Source organism: Heterocephalus glaber, unplaced genomic scaffold (assembly GCF_053883595.1).
Source record: "Heterocephalus glaber isolate CG9 unplaced genomic scaffold, H.glaber_assembly_v1.0 deba00001610, whole genome shotgun sequence".
Taxonomy (NCBI): domain Eukaryota; kingdom Metazoa; phylum Chordata; class Mammalia; order Rodentia; family Bathyergidae; genus Heterocephalus; species Heterocephalus glaber.
Genome location: NW_028258381.1, coordinates 1,178,311 through 1,184,310, shown reverse-complemented (window position 1 = coordinate 1,184,310; position 6,000 = coordinate 1,178,311).

The window sequence follows — 6,000 nt, the reverse complement described above, 5'->3', positions numbered from 1 at the left end:
TTCTTTGGAGAAAAGTCTATGTAAGTCCTTTGCCTATGTTTTAATTGAATTGTGTGAGTTTTCTCTTTTCTGCTTATTGGTGCTGTTTAGTTATAAGAGTTATTTATACATGTTGGATGTAGATACTTTATCAGGTATGATTTGCAAAATTTTCTCCTATTCTGTGGGCTGCCTTCTCATTTTCTTGATAGTATTCTTTGATTCACAAATGTTTTTACTTTTGGTAAAGTCCAATTTATCTATTTTTTCTTATGTTGTCTATCCAAGAAATCATTCCTAATTCTAATACCATGAAAATTTTCTTTTTCTTTTTATCTTTTCTTCTTAAATTTATTTTTTTTCCATTAAGTTTATTGGTACATTTTAGGTATAAAATAGAGTTAAATTCAACATTGAGACCTTGTACCTTTGCAGGATGTATCTTGGTTCTTATTTTTTCCCTTTTCCCCTGCCCTCCCTTCACACCCTCCACCCTTCCCTATTTGCAAAGACTTTGCTTCCACTTTTTTATTTTCTCATATTTTTTATTTTCCCTTCTTTCCTTTCCCCTACCCCTCACACTTCCCCTACTCCTTTAGACCTTTTCTTCCTATTATACAATATCAATTATACATCTTAAAAAATTACAATATCGAGATTTAGAGAACATTACCACAGATTTTACAGAATTTAAAAAGATATAGAAAGCATATTACAAAAATCTTTTTTGAAATAAATTTGACAACTTCTATGAAGTACCTTGGAAGACAAGTTAATGAAACTGACTCTGGAAGAAATACAATATTTGAATAGCAACTATTAAAGAAAGTATATTCCTAGCTTGAAAACCTACCTATATGCCAACAACAGGCTCACATACATTTTAACTGAAGAATTATATCAGACATTTGAAACAGAAAAAAGAAGGAACACTTCTCCCCTCATTGTAGGAAATTAACATTGTGCTATACTAAAACTGGATAAAGATAATAGAAGAAAAAGTATGAACATAGATAAAAATTTGTTTAACAAAACAAACTATTAGAAGTCAGATCTGGCTGTATGTAGTAAGTGATTTTATTATAGGGATGGCAGTGTTGGTTCAGCATTGGAAGGTCGACACCCGTAAGTCATCATTTTAACAGAGGAAAGGAAAAAGCCATATGATCCTATCAATAGTTACAGAAAAAGTATTGGACTAAAGTCTGCAGCTGTTCATGGTAAAAGCTATCAGGAGACTAGAAGTAGAACAGATCCTTCTCAACAGATAAAAGACATATGCTCCATACCTCCAGCAAAAATGCCTTATATGAATGAAGAAGACACAATGCTTTCTCCCTAAGGTGGGGAACAAGGGCAGATATGCATACTCTTCATCTGTCCATTAAACTTTGAAACATAGGCCCAAAGCAACAAAAAGAAATAAATAGCATAGGATTGGCAAGGTAGAAGTAAAATCTTTATATGTAGATGAAATGATCATCTACAGAGAAAATACTAAGAAATCTCTAGGAGCCCCTAGAACTTGTAATTGAACTTAGCAGGATTAGAAAACACAAGGTATGTATAAAAATTCAGGTCTATATATACTTTCTATAAATGAAGAATTGGATATTGAAATTTAAAAGTTATGTAGGAGTACAGAGGACCTAGAAAAGTAAAAAGAAAAAAAATAACAATGTTGGAAGACATTTATTACCTAATTTTAAGACTTCCTCTAAAGCTACAGTAATCAAAGCAATGTTGGCATAAGGAAAGAGACATACATTAATTGGATAAAACAGAGAATCTAGAAAGAGAACCACACATATTGTACACTGATTTTTGAAAGATTTTTTTAACATTAACATTTTATAGAACATAAACTCAACTCAAGAGCAGAGGAAAAGATAGTGTTTTCAACAAATAGTACTAGAGCACCTGGCATCCGTATGTAAAAAATTAACCTCAATCCCTTATTTCCACACATAAAAATAACTTGAAAGGATCTATGAACCTAAATATGAAAGACTAAAACTATAAAACTTTAAGGAAAAATTATAAGGGAAAATGTTCATGAATTTAGGGTAGGCAAGAATTTCCTAGGATACAAAAAACATGATGTATAAAAGAAAAAATTGATAAGTGAGATTCCATCAAAATTTAGAACTTTAAAAGACATTGTTAAGAAAATGAAAAGTAGTCCTTAAACAGAACATATTTATAAATAACCTATGACCAGACTATATAAAGAACTCTTACAGGTCATTAACAGATAACTGAATTAAAAAGTAGACACAAGAAGATGATAAATAGCCAGTACAGCAAAAGGAAAGGTGTGCAACACTAGAATCAGAAAAATACTAATCAGTACAATAACAAGATCATATTATACACTCATTAGGGAGATGAAATTAAAAGTTTTAAAAGAACAAATGTCAGCTTAGGTGTGAAGAAGTTAGAAATTTCTAATACTCCTAATGAGAATATAAAATGATAAAACCATTTTGGAAAACAATATAGAAATTTCTTGTATTACTGTTAAGAACCAACAGTTCTGTTCTTAAGATTTTACTTAAGAGAAATGAAAACATATGTTCACAATAGATTTGTACATACAGGTTGACTGTCCCTTATCTGAAATTTTTGGGACCAGAAGTGTTCAGATTTTGGTTTGAAATCCACTTAATCTGCAAAGAGGATAGATACCCCAGCTTTTTTCAGGTTCCTGTCACATGGAGTATTGTTTTCCACCCTTTAACTTTCAGTCTATGAGTTTCTTTTGAATGAAGCATGTTTCTTGTATGCAGCATATTGTTGGATCTTGCTTCTTGATGCATCCTGCCAGTCTATTTCTTTTGACTGGTCAATTAAGACCATTAACATTGATGGTTATAATTGATATGTATTGACTTATCATTGTCATGACTTTTTCTTTTTGTTGGATTCTCCCCCTTTGCATTTAATTTCTTGTTCACCTAACAGATTCATTCTGCTGAGTTTCCTGGGGTTGTGATCATTGTTGTCTTTTCCTAGGATATTGTCTAAAATTTTTTGGAGTGCTGGTTTGGTATTCACGAAGTTCCTAAGGTGCTCTTTATCATGAAAGTATCTTATTTCTCCATCAATTTTGAAAGATAGTTTTGCAGTATACATCAATCTGGGTTGGAGGCTGTTTTCCTTTAGGGCTTGGAATATGTTACTCCAAGCTCTTCTTGACTTGAGGGTTTGCATTGAGAAGTCTGCTGTGATTCTGATGGGCTTTCCTTTGTATGTGATTTGTTTCTTTTCTCTAACTGCTTGTAGAACTTTGTTCTTCTGTTGGGTTTCTGGAATTTTAACAATTATATGCCTATATGTAGATTTTTTGATCAGGGCTATTTGGAGTCCTATATGCCTCAGTTATCTGTATGTCAAGTTGTTTTCCCCTCCTTGGGAAGTTTTCTGCCATCACTTCTGTGGACAGTTTTTTTATGTCATCTGCACTCTCTCCTTTTACTTCATTGACTCCAATCAGTCTTTTTTCTTCTTCTTCTTTTGGTACTGGGGGTCAAACTCGGGACCCTGTTCTTGTGAAGCAGGTGCCAGAATCACTGAGCTAAATCCCTGGCCCTCCCATCAGTCTTATGTTATTTTTCTTTGCATCATCTAACAGCTGCTGGGTTGATTTCTTGTGGTCCCTTACAATTTTGAGGCAATTTTTCTTTTCCTGGTTACTAATTGAGATCTTATCTTCTATATATGAAATTCTGTCCTCACATTGGCTCATTCTGCAGTGTAAACTTTCAGTGGAGTTTTTAATCTTCAGTTGTGCAAAACAGTTTTGCATCTGTTTTACGGATTCCATTTGTTTCCTATGTTGGGATTCCATCAGGTTCCTCAGCTCCTCTACTTTTTTAAATCTATGTCCACTTTAGATTTATTAATCATGTCTTGCACTATGGGCACAATCTTTGCTGTTATCTGAGAAATTATTTGATTTCATTTTTCCAGATCATCTTTTGTTGCCAGTTCAGGGAGTCCAGGTGGTTGAGTATCAGGTTGTTCCATTTCATTGCCCTTCGGGGTTGCTTTATGTGATCTGGAAATCTGGTTTTGAGACTTGTTTACATGTCATCTTATTTCAAGAGATGCAGCCTGCTGTGCCTTTGTTGAAGGAAATTTTTGCTCTCCCAGTTGTCTTCAATTCTCAGCAAGCCACCTAGCAGCCTTTTCTCTTCTGCTCACCAGGACACTAATTCCTGGGTTCAGAAAGGTGGCCTTCTGGATCCCTGAGCTGACCTGTTGTTTGGGACCTGTGCACACTTGAGATGGTATCTATGTGTGCCTCTGGCTAGGGCTGCTATGTAGTTGTTGTCTGGGAGGACCTTTGGCTGGGGGCTGTGCACTCCAGCTCCTGCTGTGTGAGCAAGCTTTTGGCTAGGGTCTTGTGCACTTACTAATGGTATCAGGGTGAACCTCTGGCTCTTGTTTGCGTACCTGTGCAGCTTTTTTCCAGGCAGCCCCTTGGCTTGGGCCAGTGTGCCCCAGCCTCTGGGGTTGGGGTGGAGCCCTGGCTGAGATCTGCTTGCAGCCATGCCACTCTGGTCCACACCGCTGCTCCCCCAACTAAGGTGATCTGGTGCCTTCATTGTAGAGATTTTCTTCACTTTTCCAGTGGGCTTTAATTTTCATCAAGGGGACTCAGAGAGGCCCTCTTTCTGTTGTTCACTTCTGCTCTATCTTCTGGAACTCAGAACAGTGTCCTGCAACTCTGTGATGTGGATCAAGGTAATGGCTTGGCACAGTCATGGGCTGGGGGTGGTGCATTGCTGGTGCCTGCATGGTATGGCACCCCGAGAGGCTCACCTCCTTGACACTCAAAAATTTTCCCTTTGTGTTTTTTTCTAAGGGCTTTATAGTTTTAACTCTTACCTTAGGGTTTTGATCTACTTTGAGTTAATTTTAATATACAGTAAAAGTTAAGATTATTGGAGATTTTGAATAGAGGAAAAACATTGTCTGACTTCCATTTCCATTCTTAAAAGATCATTCTGACAGCTCTATTGACAAAACTACTGCTAACTGTGCTGTATGCAATCCTTTCTATCACCAAAAGGTAGATTTGAAAATCACATCTCAGCCTGAATTTATATGTTTTATTTTTGCTTAACAATTGTCTGATCAATTTGACAGTAGTTTGCATGAAAATGTGATACTTCCTTTTCCTCAGATACCCTAAACCCATAATACTTTTGTTTACACTCATGTTATGCTTTTAATATAACTCACTCCTCAAATATGTATTTAACAAGTATTTATTGGGTGTCTATTTTGAACCAGGCATTTTTCTAGGCCATAGAAATACAATTCTGAGAAAGAAAAACCCAGTCCTCACGTAGCATACATTCTTGCCATGTAAAACTTGGACTATAGGACAAATGGCCTTCATATTCAATAATTACACATAGAATAAGGGTTAACTATTGAGAAGGAGAAACCACCGGCCTTACTATTCTCAGTCATAACCAAAGAGTCTACTGAGACAATACAGTTGATAATACTGTAATTTACAGAAACTCTACTGCTTAAGCATCGGTGTGTGTATGTGTGTGTGTGTTACTGGGGACTGAGATTGAATACAGAGAGCACTGAATAATACCCCAGCCCTTTTTTAGTTTTTATTTTGAGATGAGGTCTAAGTTACCTAGGCTGACCTCAAATAATGTGATTCTTCTGCTTCAGCCTCCCAAGTAGCTGAGATCACAAGTGTGTGCCACCATGCTTGGCTTAATCTGATTATTTTTACATGGACCTTAAAATCTTTTAGAAAAAATCAAAACTCCAGAAACATCACTCCTTATGTTATCCCCATACCTTACCATTGTGCGTGTCTGTTTCTGTCTGTCTGCGTGATGGAAGATGGCTTCCCTTCATCCATCTGCTTCCATCACCCAAAGAAATATAATGACACTAAATATGAGAGCAGAAATGGAGGAGATAGTACAGACTGGTTGGCAGGAAGAGCCAGCAGGAAAGCCAGAACGACAAGAGGAAGGCTGA